The sequence below is a fragment of the Phocoena phocoena genome, chromosome 1 (assembly GCF_963924675.1).
Source record: "Phocoena phocoena chromosome 1, mPhoPho1.1, whole genome shotgun sequence".
Lineage (NCBI taxonomy): Eukaryota > Metazoa > Chordata > Mammalia > Artiodactyla > Phocoenidae > Phocoena > Phocoena phocoena.
This window is the reverse complement of record NC_089219.1, coordinates 83,593,331-83,613,795: the sequence shown is the minus strand read 5'-3', so window position 1 is coordinate 83,613,795 and position 20,465 is coordinate 83,593,331. Positions and strand designations below refer to the sequence as shown.

The 20,465-nt window shown below is 43.4% G+C and overlaps 1 non-coding gene across 1 annotated transcript; it reads left to right on the top strand.

Annotated features, from left to right (window-relative positions):
- Positions 1-19,632: 19,632 nt before the first annotated feature.
- Positions 19,633-19,741, top strand: LOC136140600 (U6 spliceosomal RNA). The gene has a single exon (XR_010657636.1). It is a non-coding gene; the product is annotated as a U6 spliceosomal RNA (small nuclear RNA).
- The last annotated feature ends 724 nt before the right edge of the window (positions 19,742-20,465 follow it).

The following is a 20,465-nucleotide window of genomic DNA, read 5'->3' as shown; positions in this document are numbered from 1 at the left end:
AATACTTCACTTCTGACACTCAGAACACTTCCTTTCTGGTCACTTCCCTTCCCTTGGTGTGTGGGTTTTTCCCCACACCAAGAAATTCTCAGACACCAGCTGGGTGTCCTACAATTTACTCAGTTTTGACACTCTCTCCCTGGAGATAGCGTCAGATCCCACAGGTTAAGGACTCAGTCCCCCGCTTCAAATACCAATCGCAAGTCCAGATTGTTACCTGTGTGTTACCTGTGCTAAACCAGAGGTTCCCATGACCCCCTACTCGGGTTCACTTAATTTGCTAGAGTGGCTCAGAGAACTCAGGGAAACAGTTCACTTACTGTTTACCCATTTATTAGAAAAGGATATTATAAAGGGTACAGATGAATATCCAGACGGAAGAGATGCATAGAGCAAGGTATGTGGGAAAGGGTGTGGAGCTTCCGTGCCTTCTCTGGGTGTCCCACTCTCCCAGCAACTCCGTGTGTTCACCCCAGAAGCTCTCTGAGCCCCCATACATTTGGGATTTTTATGGAAGCTTCATCACATAAGCATGACTGATAACTCTATTTCCAGTTTCTCTCCCTTCTCTGGAGAATGAAGGGGTGGAGCTGAAAATTCCAAAGTTTCTAACACATGGCTTGGTCTTTCTGGTCACCATCCCCCATCCAGGAGCCCACCAAGAGTGACTTCATTAGAAAAAAGATGCTCCCATCACCCAGGAAATTCCAAGGGATTTAGGAGCTCCGTGTCAGGAACTGGGGTCAAAGACCAAATATTAGATCAAAAGATGTTCCTAATGCTTTTCTCACTGAGGAAATTAAAAGGGTTTTAAGAGCTCTGTGCCAGGAACCCAGGACAGAAACCAATATATATTTTTTCTATTATCGCACACTGTGCTTCTGACCACTGGCTATAGATTGGAGGTTCCCATTGCCCCCTCTTTGGGTTCAATCATTTGCTAGAGCTGCTCACGAAACTCAGGAAAACAATTTACTTACTATATTAACAATGTATTATAAAAGGATACAACTCCGGAACAACCAGATGGAAGAGATGTATAGGACAAGGTGTGTGGGAAGGGGGCACGGAGCTTCCATGCCCTCTCCAGGTGCACCACCCTCCCAGCACCTCCAGGCGTCCACAAACAGGAATTTTTCCAAACCATGCCTCTTGGGTTTTTATGGAGGCTTCATTCCAAGGCACAATTGATTAAATTATTAGCCATTGGCAATTAATTAACCTCCAGCCTCTTTCCCCTCCCTGGAAGTGGGAGGGGAGGAACTGAAAATTCCAACCCTCTAATAGTGTGGTTGGTTCCCTTAACAACCAGCTCCCATCTTGTGTTTATCTAGGGGCTTTCCAAAATTCGTCCCATTAACATAAAGTCAGACGTGGTTGAAAGTAGTTTGTTATGAATAACAAAAGATATTAGTTTCATGTTTTTACTCTGAAGCTATTTCAAGAACTGAGGACAAAAATCAAATATTATAACAAAAGATACCAGGACTTCCCTTGTGGCACAGTGGTTAAGAATCTGCCTGCCAATGCAAGACACACGGGTTTGAGCCCTGGCCCAGGAAGATCCCATATACCGCGGAGCAACTAAGCCGGTGCGCCGCAACTACTGAACCTGCACTCTAGAGCCCATGAGCCACAACTACTGAGCCCGCATGCCACAATTACTGAAGCCCGCGTGCCTAGAGCCTGTGCTCCGCAACAAGAGAAGCCACCACAATGAGAAGCCCGCGCACCGCAAGGAAGAGTAACCCCCTCTCGCCACAACTAGAGAAAGCCCTTGTGCAGCAACGAAGACCCAACATAGCTATAAATAAATAAATAAATAAATTTATTAAAGAAAAAAAAAAGCTGTAAATCATTAGGATTCCAAGAACCACAACCACCTGATTGTGTTTGCCAGAGAAGCCATCATGGAAAAATTTGAAAAGTCTTAAAGGGCTTTGCCTCCACATAAATTGTAAATGCAGAAAGGGCAAAAGCATAAGTGGGGGGACTGAATGCAGAAATGAATCTGGCCAGTGAATTGAGATACACTTTCCATATATCCCATTTTTAAAAAAGAGCTTGCTTCTTAATTAAATGAAACGTACAGAAAGGGTGCATATTATTAGTGTACAGGTGGACGGCTTTTTACAAAGAACACGGCTGTGTAACTGGCACTCAGAACAAAGAAAACCAGATTATCACCAACTGCCCGGAAGACCCACTTAGACTTCTTTCCCAAAGGGCGATCCCAAACTGATTATTTTGCCTGTTTTTATGTTTTCTGTAAAAGGAAGTACATAAAATTCCCCCTTTAGTATCTGTCTGCCTTCACTCACCCTCATGTTTGAGAGTCACCGTATTGATGCACCAGTGAGGGCTGTTCCTTCCAACCCCTGTAATGCACTCTCCACTATGGGGAACATGCCCCAGATAATTCACTCTATTATTGATGGGTGTTTGGGCCATATAGTGTGAACCAATGGTTATTGTTTGGTCTGGGAAAGTTTTAAAAAAATAATCATGTATTTGAGAGAGACAAGTCAAGCTTTTTTTTTTTTAAATAGTCATTTTTAATTTATTTTACTTTTGGCTACATTGGATCTTCTTTGCTGCTCACGGGCTTTCTCTAGTTGCGGTGAGCGGGGGCTACTCTTCATTGTGGTGCGTGGGCTTCTCATTGTGGCGGCTTCTCTTGTTGCGGAGCATGGGCTCTAGGCATGCGGGCTTCAGTAGTTGCGGTGTGTGGGCTCATTAGTTGTGGCTCATGGACTCTAGAGCACAGTTGTGGTGCACGGGCTTAGTTACTCTGCGGCATGTGGGATCTTCCCGGACCAGGGCTCAAACCCATGTCCCCTGCATTGGCAGGTGGATTCTTAACCACTGTACCACCAGGGAAGTCCCAAGTCAAGATTTTTATGCCAACGTAGACAAAGAAAATAGAGGGGCCACTTCACTTGCTTAGATCTCTAGCTTTGTTCTGTTCTGCTTCCCTGCTCCAATTGCCAGACACAGGAGAAAAAAGTGAGTCATGCTTCTGAGAACATAACTGTTACAAGGAGGATGAGATTTGACATCCCAGAAAATGAGGGGAAACCTTGGGTCTGTAGGAGTGGACATAGGAAGTTGCACATGTGTGTAAACTTCAGAGAAGCCCTCTGGTCCCTGGAAAATCCTCTGCAAACATCTCAGAGAAGCTGGGATGCTTCACTCCACCCCAGGTTACTGTAACTTCAGTCTCCAGTGTGTCAACAAGTGAGGATATCCTGCCACCTCCCCGCTGCCGCTCCAAAACTCTCAAGAGAAAGTGAGATCATGAGATGCGTATTTGATTCAACAAACAATGAGGCTTAATGAGACAGATTTACCTTTCTATTTTCAACATACCTATGGCCAAAACCTTCCCTAGCATACAGCTCATATCTTTCTCCCTTCTTCAAGAACACAACAGTCACCCTGCTGGAGATCTCTTTTGGGAACTTGCTGTTCTCTGCTCACCACGTTTCCAGTAACTTGAGGTCAAGCTAGCTTATTTCCACACAGTTTCTGTCTGGGCAGAGCGGTTTAATATATTCCTAAATGCTTTAGTGAGGAAACTCTTAAAATTTTACTCTCTGATCACCAGTATGTAAATTCAAAGTGCCTTTGGGATCTAAAGAAAACAAGAGTGCTCATTTGAAGGAGTGAGACTGGGAAAATACAAGGAAGTGTAGTGTTTAGATTCACTGGAAAGACTTTTAAAATATTTATATTAGTATCAAGAACTTACTTATGTTTCATTTCTTGGCAAGGCTTTGAAGAAATTATATGTATATCCTCAAAGATTTTAAGCATTATTTCACAAAGAATGTGTTACGGTTTATAAACACAAATGTATGAGATGACTTCTTTAAGAATTAAGGCTTTAATTGTATTTTTTGGGTCTTCGTTGCTCCATGGAGCTTTCTCTAGTTGTGGTGGTGCACGGACTTCTCATTGCAGTGGCTTCTCTTGTTGGGCTCTAGAGAGCAGGCTCAGTAGTTGTGGCACACTGGCTTAGGTGCTCCACGGCATGTGGGATCTTCTCAGACCAGGGCTCGAACCCCGTACACCTTTTATACTTGTTTTTTTCCAAACTTTGTAAGCACCCCAATGATGCATTGGTGGTTTCTAAAAGGACATCTGGAAGACAAATTAATGGCTTCTCAGGTTGAGCGGGTACCTATTCCGTGGTTCAGGAGCTTCCGTCTCCTGATAAAGTCCATGGAGGGGCTTAAAGTACAAAAATACGATGATAAGGTTTTTTTCCCAGTTTTACTGAGAAATCATTGGCATACATCACTGTATAAGTTTAAGGCATCCAGCATGACAGTTAGATTCACATATATTGTGAAATGATTACCACAATAGATTCTGCTGACAGTATCTTCTCATGTAGATACAATAAAAAGAAAAGAAAGAAGAAAACAAAAAAAGGAAAAAAAAAGTTTCTCCTTGTGATGAGAACTCTTAGGATTTACTCTCTTAACTTTCCTATACATCATACAGCAGTGTTAGCTATAGTCATCATGTTGTAAATTACATCCCTAGTACTTAGTTATTCTGTAACTGGAGTTTGCACCTTGCCAACACCTTCTTCAATTCCCCCTCCCTCCACCCTCTGCCTCTGGTAACCACAAGAGTCTGATCTCTTTTTCCATGGTTCTGTGAGTTTGAGATCACATAGTATTTGTCTTTCTCTGTCTGACTTACTTCACTTAGCATAATGCCCTCAAGATCTATCCATGTTGTTGCAGATGGTAGGATTTCCTAATTTTTTTATGGCTGAATAATATTCCATTGTGTATATATATGTGCCACTACTTCTTTATCCATTCATTCATCAGTGGACACTTAGGTTGTTTGATGATAAGATTTAGAATAGTTATAATATTGAAAAGAATTATAAAAATATAACAATAATTTATAATGTGCTGTGTGGACCCTGAAAACATAAAAGAAATAGAGAGTTCTCCTTCCTGCCCATGACTGTCAGTTCTTTAAGCCAACATCTTCTGTGCTTTTAACTTTCTGTGCCAGTCACTGTGTACTTTAATGCATTTTCAAAATTAATCTTCACAATGACTCTATGAGGTAGATAATAGTATCTTCCCTATTTTACAGATGAGGAAACTGGGCTTAGAGAGGTTAGCACCTTGCAGAAGTTACGAGGTCATGAGTGACAGAGCTGGAACTTGAATCCCACCCTGGCCTGCAGCTTGCACCTCCACCTCTGCTATGTCCACTGCCCTTGTACATGTAAACTGCCCATGAAGACTGACATTGAGGCCAGATTAGACTGAACACAGAGGCACCACCATGTCCGGGAAAGTCAGAAGCTTAAATTGCTAACTCCGAAGGTGAGGACAACTTCCACTGAATTTATTGAAAATAATGAAACCTAGTTCTCTAACAACTTAGGGGACAATGTCAGTATTAAAATTTGGTTGTTTTGTCTCTCTTTTTTAAGCAGGTGACATGAAGGGAATTCCATTTGGAGAACAAGGACTATTATGTCCATTGAATGTCTACTTTGTGCTGCTAGGTGCTAGGAATAGAGAAATTAACAAAACTGGTTCCAACATCAAAACATATAAACATAGGCTATTGCATCTGTGACACTGGGCAAATGATTGTTTTGCCTCTTAAGACTGCATTTACTATGAATACCTAGTCAATCTCCTTAGAAAATAATTCACGATGGACCCCTCTTTGTTTAAACTGCTAACGTGAGTTCTTTCCTACCATTTATGAGTATAAGAATGCAAATATTTTGTTCCTTTAAAGGTTTATTTGCAAGTTTTCTGAGTGAACTATAGGATTAATTTTCTCCTGCAAAGTTTTCCCACATTTATGTAACTCTCTCCTCCCATCTTGCCAGGTAGAGCAGCCTTGAGGTAAAATCAAGCTCAGAAATAAACTTTTACTTAGTCAGGATCCACACTCCACTCCCAGTGAAACAGAATTCTAGAAGGTGAGAGCCAAAGTAGTAGAACTAACCATGTAGAACAGCTGATCCCATTTCTTTTTTTTTTTTTTTTTTTTGTTACGCGGGCCTCTCACTGTTGTGGCCTCTCCCGTTGCGGAGCACAGGCTCCGGACGCGCAGGCTCAGCGGCCATGGCTCACGGGCCCAGCCGCTCCGCGGCATGTGGGATCTTCCCGGACCGGGGCACGAACCCGTGTCCCCTGCATCGGCAGGCGGACTCTCAACCACTGCCCCACCAGGGAAACCCCCCATCTCTTCTTTAGAAAATGGAATTACTGATACTCTGAGAAGCTAAGTGGCTTGCCTACTGTCAGAAAAAAATAGCCAACAAATCCAAGATTTAAACCCAGGCCATCTTTTTTTCTACAACCCTATAGTTCACATCAAGTTCAATCCTATGGTCAGAAAAGCCCCTGGTGTGAGCTCTGACCCGTCACTTTGCACAGTACTGGGAGCAGGCAGATTCTTAGTGAAAGTTGGTTGAGTAAATACAGGTGAGGGGACTCCCAGCTTCTGGTCTAATCTCAGCTGCCTCCCCATTAGCCCTCTCCTGTGCTGCATCTCCCCTACTTTCTTGGACTAAATTACTCAACAATGTTAATACCATCTTGCCTGAGCAGCCATAGCAAGGACAGCATCCAAAGAGATACATATATCACCTGGGCAGAGGTGGAGACCACTCAGAGCTATTTAACCAGCTCATTTACAAGGATATATTGACCCCTAGACATGCCACACAGATGGTGAAACAAGAATTTTTCAGTAGTAGGGGTTGGTGGCAAATCCAGGGCATAGAAGATAGAGAGAAGTGAAAGAGAATTGGACCAAAGCACCCAAGAATGCAGAAGCTGGAGAAAATTGGTGACTTAACGGACTTGGTCACACAGCTGGTTGGTACCAGAGTGGGGATCTGAACTCTGGCATTAAGATTAGTGTGGGGGCTTCCCTGGGGCTTCCCTGGTGGCACAGTGGTTGGGGGACCGCCTGCCGATGCAGGGGACCCGGGTTCGTGCCCCAGTGGGCACGTGAACCGTGGCCACTGAGCCTGCACGTCTGGAGCCTGTGCTCCACAATGGGGGAGGCCACAGCAGTGAGAGGCCCTCGTATCGCAAAAAAAAAAAAATTAGTCTGGCAGCTTCACATGCTGCTGTTCTCCCAATAGACCAGAAGCCATAGTGCCTAGTTTGCGAAGTGCTTACCGAGGGGTAAAATGTGGTACAGAAGTATAAAGGGCAAGGGACAAAATAAGATGCATATAATCAGTGAAAATATTTATGGAGTGTTGGACCCTTGTTGTGGACTAAACTGTGTCCCTCCCAAATTCATGTGTTGAAGCCCTAATCCTCAATGTGACTGTATTTGTAGACAAGGCCTTTAGAGAGATAATTAAGGTTAAATGAGGTCATCAGTATGGGGCCCTAATCAAACAGGAACGGTGTCCTTATAAGAAGAGGAAGACACAACTGGAGCATGTGTACACAAAGGAAAGGCCGTGTGAGGACACAGCAAGAAGGTGGCCATCTGTAAGCCAAGGAGAGAGGCCTCAGGAGAAGCTAGACCTGCTGGCACCTTGATCTTGGACTTCAAACTTCCAGAGCTGTGAGAAAACAAATTTCTGTTGTTTAAGCCACCTAGTCTGTGGCAGTTTGTTATGGCAGCCCGAGCAAACTAATACAGCAAAGATGAACAACAGTGAGGGACTTCTGTGGACAAATTCTATCTCAGTCTCCTTCTGCTCCAGGCTTGCCTAGGCCCATGGAGGAGATGGGGAACTGACACATGTAACTGAACCTTAAGCAGGTATTTTCAAGTTAATCAGGTCCATGCTGAAACAAACAAGTAAAAAGACATAAGTAATGATTCATCAGTAGAAAGCCATGAACAATTTACCTTTTTTCTGTGGCTTATCTGTTTGAACATACTTTAATTGCCTTGTCTCCTTGGTAGTTTTACAAGAACAAATATTTGTCTCAGAAAACTCATTTCTTGAAAACTTAGAACAAATCTAAACTATTTGGGGCTTTAGATCGTCAATGTTTAGAAAATAATAGTTTATGTCAAGAAAAGGATGGATTTCACTGGAAGAATCTGTAGGAGATGTCAGCAAAAATGGCAGAGAAAAGACCTCTGTAATAATCTTTTCTATAAAAGCAATGAGAACACTGGCAAAAAATTGTCAGAATCAACTTTTTTCAGAACTCTGGAAATTAATCAAAGACTTGTGGCAATCTGAGAAGAGTTTATTCAAGAAAAAGGCTGAATCTCAGAAAGAGCAGCAAGCTTTGTGACATTTTAACTTGCTCTCTTTCCCCTCCCCAACTCAACGGTAGCTTGATAATCAACAGCCCACAAGCACAGTGGCAACCACTGGAGGGGGCAGAATGGGGCTGGAACTCCTTCAAAGCCCTATTCCCAGAGAACTGTTATTATTTGATCTATCTGGAGGTTCTTGGAAGACCCCACTCACAAAGCTGTCTTTATTTAAATTGACTTGGAGCTTATTCATTATGAAAAGCCTTTCCCCAGAGGCATTAGTTGAAAACATTATAGCTGTCTAAGGTGGCAAATAACATTTGGGTCAAACAGTAGACTAACCAAATAGCTTAAAAGAAAAATCTGGGGAATGAGATGTTTGAAAAGCTCTGGCATGTTCCTGGGAACCTAGAATGTTACATGCATGCCCCAGGCTGTGCACATGCTCAGAAAAGACCCAAGAAGGCCCAGGCTGACCTTGAGGCTCTGCACAAGCAGGAAGTGAAGGCTGACAGAGTTGGACTCTTCCTGTTTGAATGTTGAAGGTGTGCCCCAGAGACTCACACAGAGCTCCTCAGCAAAGACTGTGAGACATACCGGTCCCAAGAATTGAATCACGTTTCTGTTCAATCATTAACTGACCATGAAGTTAAATGACCAGAAACTTTAGTAGCCACACAAAACAAAGTATACAGAACTAAACTACAGAATTATTTCAGAAAAGTCACTAAACAAATCAGCAACAACAATAAATGCTGAGAGGGGAGAGAATGATTTCTAGTTATCACATTATATTTTTTAATGTCCAATTTTCAACATAAAAATTATGAAACATGCAAAGAAACAAGAAAATATGGCCACACTTAGGGGGAAAAAAAATAGTCAATAGAGACTGTCCCTGAGGAAGCCCAGATGCTGGGCTTACTGGACAAAGGCTTTAAATCAGCTATTTTAAATATGTTCAAAGAACTAAAACATAACTACATAATAAATACAAAAGACAGTATAACTGTGTTTTTTGTTTTTAACTATTTTTTCCCATTTGACATAAAAGACAACTGCATAAAACAATAACTATAAATTTGTGTCTACAGGCATACCGTGTATAAAGATGTGATTTGTATGATGACAGCAAAGGAGGTGGAAGAGAATGGAGCTATATAGGAGTAAACTTTTGTATACTTTTAATATTAAGTTGTTATTAATTCAAACTAGATTGTTATAAGTTAAGGTGATAATTGTAACCCCCAAGTCAACCATTAAGAAAATAACTTTTGAAAAATCTGTGGTACAGATGATTAAATCCAGCAAAGCCTCACTAGTATATACAAAACAGTGGTAAAATCAGTATGAATTAGTGAAATCACTAAAGAAAGGAAATTCTTCATTGAGGACATCATTTTGTTCATTTCTCAATACACAGTAACTAGAAGAGCATACAAGGTATTCTTTCATTCACTTTAGACCGAGGGTCTTTGATGTGTCAGGTACCATTTGATGCTGCAAAATAGAGGCTTAGCTGAATCTGTATTACTGAAGGGCTTCTTCATGGACCCATAACTTCTAGCAAGTTGTCTATTTCTGTTCTTTTAATTTCCTAATGGCTCCGGTCTCCCTTGATAGTCTCTCTCATTAACCATCTTCAGATCTAATCTAATCTATTTATTCACTCAGCAAATATGTGTTGAGCTCCTGCTATGTGCCATCCATCGGCGATAACAGTGGTGAACAAGGCACATGGAGTTCTTGCCCTCCGGGCCTCAGGGAACTTGCATGTACTGTCATGTTGTGCAGTATGTGTAATGTAACAGCAGCAGGTGAATGTGCTAGGAAGAAAAACAAAACCCAGGTATAGGGAGGGGGTGCTTTCAGATAAGCTGATCAGGAAAGAAGGTGACATATGAACAGAGACCTTAATGCAAAGATCTGGAGAAGGAGAGTTTTAGGAAGAGGGAACGACTGCAAAAGCTGAGGCGGAAATGAGCTATGCCTGTGAGGATTAGGAAGGAGGCGGGTGTGAGTGGAGTCTCTTCTTTCGACATATATCTTGGATTCAACCTGCCCTCTGTGCCTCCTACCGCAACCCAGTCCTTAGCTGTAGCATCACATCTAAGTCACTTTGAAAATCTTTTCATTGTTCTTGCCCCAAGTCTGTGTCCCGCATAATTCATCCTAAACTCCACTACCAGAAAAATTTTCCAGAACACTTTCCTCTTGTCACCTCACAGTCAAGGAGTCCCAGTGACCTCCTACAGCAGCCGAGCCCTCAGCTCCTCCACAGCATTTACTGGTTTACAACTATGTGCTGGACACTTTTCTAGGCACCATGGTGACACCAATGCACCACGAAGACCAGCTTCTTGCTCTCATAGGGCTTAATGTTTCCAAAGGATACGGCAGACACTAGACAAATACCAAGATAATTTCGGATGTAAGTGCCAAGAAGAAAACAGAGAAATGGTGACAGAGGGGGTGACCTGAGGAGGTCTGAGGTGGTCCGGAAAACCTGGTCTGTTCCAAGAGTGGGAAGATCAGGTGCCTAAGCCCTAACATGGGGCTCTGCAGGGGCTGGCCTCAACGCCACCTCCTTGGGGAAGTGTCCCCAGTACACCAGGGAAACGAGCCACCTCTCCTCTGAGTGACTAAAGCAGCATCCATTCTTCTGTCCAGTGACTCTCAGATGGACAAGTTTGTCTCCCTTTTGTAGATCACAAGTCCATCGAGCAAAAGAACCCTACCTAATTCTTACCAGGCCACATGGAGTACTGTGAGCCACTGATGACCACCTGGGAAACTGAACCGAATCAGGCGCAGTGTCCTAATCTGGCAGGTGGAGTCACGGAGTGTCGAGGTCTAATCCAACATTAATTCACATTCCCAGCTCTTGTTAGGCCAGTATCCTGTCTGCTCCTGCCCTCTCCGGGGAAAACTTGGCAAAGTTTACAAATGTTAACAAATCAATATTACGTGAATATAAATTTCTGGAACACAAGTTATTGTTTGCCTAGTTAGATAATTCTTTCAAGAATGAACATGCTTTACCTGCTGGATTGATTTAGTCAACTCTTTCAAAAATCGTTTAAACTTTTGAAATTGATATTGACAACAGTGACTTGTGGACAATGCTTTATCTTGACTTAGTAGTTTTGTTTAAAGATGTTTACTGAAAGACTATCACTGATCTATTCATTGGATTAATATTATTAATAATATTATTTTTAAGCACTTCTATGTGTTAGGTATGGTACCTATTCCTGGGTATACAAGAGGGAATAAAATATACACATTCTGTTGCCCCTATAGAGTTTACAGTCTTGTCAGGAATACAGGTTAGGAGACAAGAAAAGAGACAAATAAATGTATAATTATGGCTTGTGATGCATACTATTAAAGAAACAAACAGAATACAGGACAGAGAATAACAGGGAGAATTTTGCATAGTGTGGTCAGGGAACACCTTACCTTTAAACGTTCACTCAGCTGTGCAGAAAAAGAGATGGATCTCACAGGTTTTATTAAATTCTAAATAATTTTCTTAATCCTGACAGGTAGTTTCCAATGTCCTGTGGCCATTCTACTTTTATACATTCTTTTTAAAAAGATGCTTTAGCTTTGCCCTACAACTAATCACCACTCACTGTGTGTTTATAGTATGTTATCATTATAAAGTAAGAATACTCACCAAGGAGATGATGCTCCGTTCTTCATGTCCCTGAAGCATGTTCTTTACCATTCATTTAAGCTGCATAGAGCGACAGTGTGTTTCCTAATGACATCCATCCCTCTGAGTAGTTGGAAGCATGCAGACTGCTGAGGGCTCACGGTGGTCAAATCCCACAGCCATACAGAAGAAGCCCTTTAGGTCACACAAGTTCACCTGGTGAGAATATGGTGTCTGTGGAACATCTGGGGGACATTCAGGTTGGAGCTCCGTGACCACGTCAGTCCCATGGCCGCGGGCTTCATTCCACCCTTGACCAGTGGCTTCGCAGCCCTGTGCTATGGGTCCTGTGGGGACCACAGGAGAGTGCAGATTAATTAGAGCAGATGCTTCCTGACATCATGGAGTTAATACAGGAGGGTGCTTATGAGTCCAATTAAATGGTTCCTTCTGAAGCAGCTCCCCTCATCTTCTCAAGAGGAGGAAAAGGAAACACAGGAGCGTGAGAGGCACGAAGCAGCCATGGATAGCTGTGTCTGTGCACGCCCAGCCCAGACAGAAATTATTGTGAATTCCAGCAAGCAAAGAACAAATGTGGAGCATCCCTCCCTGCATTCCTGAAGGGAATGTGGAAATACTAAGAAAGAGAAGGACACTCAGATAGTCACAGAACAGGACTTCTTTGACAGAGATTACTGAGCTGGTTTTAAGCAATTTGAGGTGCTATGAGCAGGAGCTATAGGGTTGTTGGACGACTAGCAATTGGTGGTTCATCAAATAAAAACAAAGTGTTTCTAATCCAGGTCTGAAACAGGTGAGGAATGACAAGAAGTGCAATCAGGGAGTCGGGCAGAGACCCCTGCGTGGTGCTGAGTGACCCAGCTGTGCGGCCATTGCATTTCTCTTCAAATAAGGACCTTAGATATAAATCTGTCATTGGTATGAGAGCCTATAATTCCCATAAACATTCCTCACCAAGGTTGGATTCTTCCCTTTATTCATTCATCAAAATTAGTTGAGCACCTACTATGTGCCAGGTACTATTGCTGCTTTGTCTTCAGTGCCTCTCAAGGTAACAGAGGCAGTCTCTGTCCTCACAGAGCTCACATTCTAGTGGGGTGGGACGGGGAAGACAGAAAATAGACTAATAAGCAAGTGCTATGAAAAGCAATAAAGCAGGTAGTAAGGGGGTGAGGGTACAGGGTGATGAGAAGGGGGCCTTCAGAGAAACCCTTTTTAAGGGCTATTATATAGAGAGGTCAAGAAGGGCCTTTCTGATAAGTGACATTTGTATAGAAATTATAGGGTAAACCCTGGGAAGGTGTAGGGGAGAGGATTCCTGGCAGAACAGAAGCAAGCATAAAGTCCCTGGGTCAAGGCGTGTTCTTGGCACGGTCAAGGAACAGCAAGAAAGCTGTGTGGCTGAGCAAATGAGGGAGAGAATGGTAGGAAATGTGGTCGGAGTTGTAGGCAGGGGCCAGATCATGTGCGGCCACAAAAAGCCTGGGATGGGAGCTGTGGAAAGGTTTTGAGCAGAGAAGTGATGATATCTAATTCAGATTTTAAAGGGGTCACTCTGGCTGTGTGTGCAAAACAGAGAGGAAGCAGGAATAGCCCAGGGAGGAGACGAAGGTGGTAGATCATTAACATGTTATTAACATGAGATTCCCAATCCATACCAGGAAGCCCAGGTCAAGGTGAGTTAAGAATGAGTTCCTGAGTCACATTTCAAAACTGTAGAATTTCAGTTAATCAGAAAGTCAGTGGGATGCAATAGTCTTATATAGTAGCCACTAGCCACATGTGTATACTGACAACTTGAAATACAGCTAGTCTGAATTGAGATGTTCTATGAGTATAAATCACACTGAGTTTCAAAGACCTGGTACCAAAAAAGAAAGAAAAGAAAAACCCCCAAACCAGAATGTGAAACATCTCATTAAAAATTTTATACTACACTAATTACATATTGAAGTGATAACGTTTTGAATATACGGGGTTAAATAAAACATACTCTTTTCTTTTTCTCTCCTCAGAATCTTTATTATATAATAGCAGGCATACCACATGTTAGCCTTTTATTAGATATCGTATTGTTATAGGGCCCAGTACCCTGTTAGCCCCAGAGTGTAAATGCTTGATCTTGGATTGAAAGGAAGGTCATGAGTGCCAAGCTGTTGGCAAGTTGCTCTCAGAATTATCAAGTTCGTCTTAATATGGTCATTCATAGACCTGCAACCTGTAGACAAGTTGCGATAAAAAGAATAATGGGCTTCTCTTCTCAAATGAGATAATTTAGCAAAGTAATGACAAAGGAAAGTAATCTCACTTATATTAGGACCACATTTTCCAAATAAAGTCAAAGCCTTTGGTTACAGGCTCTTCCTTTTTTTCCTGTTACCTCTGGCCCCAAGGCCTGCAAATCACTTTCCTGTGACAGAGTTCAGTCCTGAATATCCCCTGTTGTTAATGGATGTAAACATGACTTGCCTTAGGGCTCATGGAATCCAGATATTAGGACTAAAGTTTATCTCCTCAACGGGAGGAAGCAAGTCCTCCCCAGACTTGGAAATATCTACTCTGGAAATTAACTTCACCTATTTCTTTTTACTTTATAAAATGGAGCTACTAGAAATTTTAAAATTAAAATTTGTGGCTCACATTATATTTCTATTGGACATCACTGCTATTAGGAACTGAATTATACAAAGAAATCCTTTGTGATTTAAGACTTGAACATTTTTCTAAAATGTGTTGTCCATTTTCTGGTTTTAATAAACAAAGTTATGCAAAGTATAGCTAATGTAATTGGATTTACTTTAATTAATGGGGTGAGTGTGTCAGTGATTCTGCATCACCAAAGCTTTGTTCTAAATGTCCCTCAGTGGTCCCGTTGTCCGGAAGACGGTAAAATGGCCCTTCCACACTGACTTTGCCCTTGGAAGGGCGCCTGGCCTGGGGTCCTCAACTTCACAGGTTCAGGACACAAACTTGATAGGTCTCCTGGCTGAGATCCTAGGGACACATTTCTCAAGAGTTGATATGAGAACGGTGACTTTCCAGAAGGACAGGCTTTTCTGGGCCACTCTATCTGGCTTCTTGCTAATTTATCTTTTCACCTCCCAAAGGTATCTGTGTCATGGGTTGGGCCCCAGAGCCAGGTGGGGCAATGCAAGCTACAGTGCGGATCCACTGCACAGGGGCCAAGGGGTTCTAAAGACGAATGGCTTTACACAAGCGAGGCTGTGGCATGGGAATGGAGTGGGCAGACCTCGCAGAGACAGCCGCTAATGTGAGCTCACCTCAGTCTGCATCTCTCCCAATCCTACCATGACTTCCCAACATCTCATTTCCCAGGAGTGATCAAGCTCTAGAGGGACAAGGCAAACTGTTCAGGTTCTCTAGAGGTGGCCACACACACTCAGAAAACAACTTACCGATTTATAGGAAGAAACAAGTCGTCAGGAATCAGAATATTTGGGTCAGAGCATCACTTAGCTCTGCTCTCCGTGAGAGAGACTGCTCAGGAGAGCAAATCCATCAGTATTTGGAGGTTGCTTGGTAGGCAAAGACTGAATAGGGGAGATAGAAGGGTGTCCCGAACATTTGGAAAAGGGAGAAATGGGCACCCTCTGAAGGGTTAAACCGTAAAGCCAAATCAGTGGGTCAGAGAAGCGCCATTTCTATTGCTTAGCTTGGAGTAAATATTCAAGAAATATTTACGGTCTGCATGCGTGTCCAGTCTAAGCGTTAGTGAGACAGAATGATTCCCAGGGCAGAGCAAGATTTGTCGGAAGTATTAACATACTTCACGGACTGAGATTCCTGTGTGTTACTGAATTCCACTGCCTTCCAGTATAGTCCTCAGCAGTGAGTACAAAGAATCACGTTCCAGTCTAAGATGACCAACTTGGAATCTGAGAGTCCAATCGGCTGACCACAGCCTCACACCTTGGACAGTTGTGTGGACTATAGGTGTAGAGAAGAGAAAGACACTAAGCTGAATGTTTACTTACCCAAAGACAGCTCTTGGATGTTTTTTAAATGTAAGTCTCTATTATCAGCATTTTAATGTGTAAAAATATAAAACCGGTGTTGTGGTTTATTCACACATGCTGTATGATCAGGCCACTCAAGATGGCTGTTCTCTTGTTCTCTGTACATCCTCTGCTCGACCACTGCCTGCTTCACTTATGCCCCACTCACATCACTGACCTTCCTGCATGCTGACCCCAGGCCCCAGCTACTGATTGTTTTTGTAATCAGTATTTCATATAACTTAAAAAAAATGTTTTATTATTTCTAAATTTATTTTATCTTTATTGAAGTATAGTTGATTTACAATGTTGTGTTAGCTTCAGGTGTACAGTATGTTCTAGCTTTAGATCAGAATTCTCCACTATGCTTATCAAAGGGGTGGTGAGGGGCACGGCCCTCTGCTGGTTTCCCTGGTAACTGATGAGCCAATCGGTCATCAATTCCCCCTATAACTGATAACCATCCCTTCCCCGAAGGCTACCTCCCGGTCTGCCGCACACAATGGGGGTGTCGCTCCAGGACCTTGCTTTCAGGCGTGTAAACTCCTCCATCCTTTAAACCACTGATGTCTATGCCACTGATCCTGGGCTCTTTCTTCTTGAAGCTGGGCAAGTACAAGCCTTGTAGGCCTGTGGGGTGCAGCCCAACACGTGAGTTCCAGAAATATTTATTGAACATCTGCTATGTTTCAAGCCCCGTTTTAAGTGCTAGGGACATATGTTAGTGGAAAAAACACACAGAGATATCTATTCTCAAGGAAGTTACAGTCCAGAAGGGTGTGTAGGAAAGAGATGATCGTCTTTTAAGATGTCTCTTAATAAATGTAAGTTTTAAAAATTATGTAGTATTTTGGAAAGAGATAAGTGTTAGTTTAAATTTTTAAATGACAACAGAGTAGGGTAAGGAGAATCAAGGTCCTTGATGGACAGATTGCAGAACTTAAAAGGCTGGATTGAGTGCTGTCCAGCTTATTTCCATTTTGAGCCCAGGCCCAATGAGATTAAACAGGTGACCACACATGTTCTTTAAGGCTAATTTGCAAAACCTGCAGACCAGGGAAGAAAGCTGAAAAGAGAAGCTAAGTATATTGATCACATCTATTCTAAATAAGGGCAATTTCCTGTGGGTCCTCATTGCATTCTCATTAGGAGCTGCTTTGGGACCAGTCCCCACATACATGCTGCTTGTTGAACTACTGTTCAGAGTCAGAAGTACTTTGTCTCTGCTGCTATTTATCCATTTGCATTCTGACAGACCAGCAACTCCTCACACCTGTGGCCCACACTTTCCCACCTTCCCTTTTCAAAGGATAGGAAAGGGAAAGGCTCATTTCAGCCTCTGAAAAAGTCCCTTGACCACCTCCCATGGCTAAAGCCCCTCTTTGATGAGGGTTGAAGTTCTGTGCCTCTTAATCTCAGAACATCTCAGTCCTTATATCTGTGATAGCTCATTGATAAAGCTGTGCTCCAGATTCTTTCCTAACCATGCTTTTCAAATCTATGCAAACCAGCACTTAATCATGTGGTCTGAGATAAAGGATTCCTCTTCTCCCACATTTCCCATTCATCTTCGTGGGTTTGTTTTTTAGAAGATCATAATGTGAGCTGACTGGCTTACATTTTCCCTTTTAAGAAGTAAAAACAATGGCTAAAAATATTTCAGAGTTATTAAATAAAATTAAGTGAATGCTATAACTTGCCCATTCCCCCAAACAGCAGCAATTAGTTCCTTTCAAGGGAACTCAAAACAAAAGCATAACCCTAACGTGATGCTTTAGAGTTTGGTTCAAGCTTGATCAAGCATATACTACCTCTCATAGTGGAAAACACCTGTCTAGTCCCTCAAGGTCAGACATTTAGGACCTGTATTGCTGTCAACACCATCCAATACTTATCAGACCTGAGCTCAGAGCTATGCAATTCTGCATAGCTATGATGCATTCCTGATCACTTCCTTTTTATATCTACCCTGAACCTAGCTCTGGGTGCACACAGGTGGTGCTACTACATCCTGGGAGCAGGACTGCCTCCCTGGGTCCATGGAGGAGGGGCAGCCGACAGTGGGCACACTAGCCAAAGTGGGGGCGGGGAGGGTGGTGAGGAATACCCCAGCTTCTCCCTTCCTCTTGCCCGCTGGTCTTCTACCGGTTCCTCCCAACGACTGAATTTAGCAAGGGAGCCTGGGAAATATACGTCCCTACCTTAAAGGGCTGCACAGAGAAGGACCAATCTTGAATCTAAGCGCAAACGTGCGCTGTGCAAAAATCAACAACGTGGTGGTAAATACGCTGCAAATATGGCAAGGGGCGGGTTGGGATGGGGGAAGGAGGGGCTGAAAGTTCTACTGTAGCCGCTGATTCGAGAGGAGTAGGTGGCACACAAAGCCTCTCTTCTTCTCATCCCTAGCAAAAGTGATTATCAAATACTTTAAAGCATTTTTAGGAAAGTGAGGAAGAGTGTCATAATGGGCTAAAATCCAGGAAGCATAAGCTCCAAGGAAGTATTAAAGAATAACGCATGCTTGGTGTGCAAAATAGAAGATTTAGAAGCAGAACAGAACTAACTGCTTGTGGATACAACTCATTATAATAAAGCTGGTCTAGAAGGTTGGAGACTAAAAGCAGCAGCTGACTGAGGAGGAGTTCCCAAATTAGGACAGAGTCAGCCCCGGCTCCACAGAGACTGGAAGGATATATGTCAGGACCCCCACGCGTCTCGCTCCAGGATTGCAGAGGGCACTTCCCAGGCTGCCATTATGCAAGGCCTTCCCATCCCTGGGGTGAGTAATCATCATTTAGTCATTCATTCCACAGACATTTCTTGAACCCCTGCAATGTACCGGGCACTATCCTAAGCACTGCAGAGAAAAAAGCAGACAAATAATAGGAACACCCCAAGCCTTAATGGGAGTCAGATCAATATAGTCCACCCTATATTGAGGGAGGGGTGTTCCTGGAAGGGTGGGGTCAGAGAGGACCCTCCATCCCTACTTCCTGGGTTACTCCTCATCCTGGTAGACACATTTATGGCAGTTAAACATGCAACAGGGGGCTTCCCTGGTGGCGCAGTGGTTGAGAGTCCGCCTGCCGATGCAGGGGACACGGGTTCGTGCCCCGGTCCGGGAAGATCCCACACGCCGCGGAGCGGCTGTGCCCGTGAGCCATGGCCGCTGAGCCTGTGCGTCCGGAGCCTGTGTTCCGCAACGGGAGAGGCCACAGCTGTGAGAGGCCCGCGTACTGCAAAAACAAAAACAAAACAAAACAAAAAACATGCAACAGGGACACATCTGTGTCATTAATAGAGATACTACTATAAAGAACAATATTTCCTCCTGGGTTCTAGTTTATTCAGTTTAATTCAACAGACGTTTATTGTGTGCCAATTCTACGCCTGGAACTGGAGCTACAGAGACAAACATTTTCTTCAAAAAGCATTGCTCCTGCCCTCAGCAGAGTAGGAATGGCAAATCCATGCCGTTTCAGTCCAGAAACTGCTGCCAGACACCTGAGTCCTCTGCAGGTTCATGCAGAGGGTGGGAAGTGATCTCCCCACCAGCTCGGAGTGGTGGCGATACTGGCCAGTGCAACGTGAAGCTGACCTGTGCCGGTTCTGCAGCCCTCCGCTCACTACGTCTGAGGGCTGATTTTCAAGAAGGGAAAGCCTTTTTGACTTTGCCTCATAAAAAGAAGTCCAGCGCTCTCTTCGGCAGCACATACGGTAAAATTAGAGAGATACAGAGAAGATTAGCATGGCCACTATGTAAGAATAATGTGCAAATTCAAACAAAGCGTTTCATAGTTTTGTAAATAGGTGGAGCACAGAGGATTTTTAGGGCAGTGAAATACTCTGTATGATACCATAATAATGGATACATGGCATTATACACTTGTCCAATCCCATGGAATGTACAGCATCAGGAGAGCACTGTAATGTAAACTATGGACTCTGGGTGATAACGTCACTGTGGATTCACCTGCTACAACAAATGTCCACTCTGGTGGGGCATGTTGATCACAGTGGAGGCTGGGGGTGGGAGCAGGGGGCTTATGGGAAATCTCTGTACCTGCTGCTCAATTTTGCTGTGAACATAAAACTGCTCTTTAAAAAAAGTCTTAATTTAAAAAAAAAAAAAGGACTAAAAACAAACAAACTAAAAAAGAAGGTCAGGCAGCTGAGTAAACTCCCTGGAACAGCCAGCCAGCCAGAGACAGACAGGCTCCTGAACTGCTCTGCAGGGGCCTGAGGAAGTTGGAACAGTTCCACATGGGGCAGGGGGGGCCTCCTAGTCCAGCTCTGTCTCCCCATCTGGCAGGGGCAGGGAGTGCAGGCCAGTATACTGTAGTCTAGTTCTCTCCTCTTACACTAATGCTTTGCAAAAAGCACCCGAGTAATTTAACTTAGTCCAATCTTTCTTTTTCTTTTTTTTTTTTTTTTGCGGTATGTGGGCCTCTCACTGTTGTGGCCTCTCCCGTAGCGGAGCACAGGCTCCGGACGCGCAGGCTCAGCGGTCATGGCTCACGGGCCCA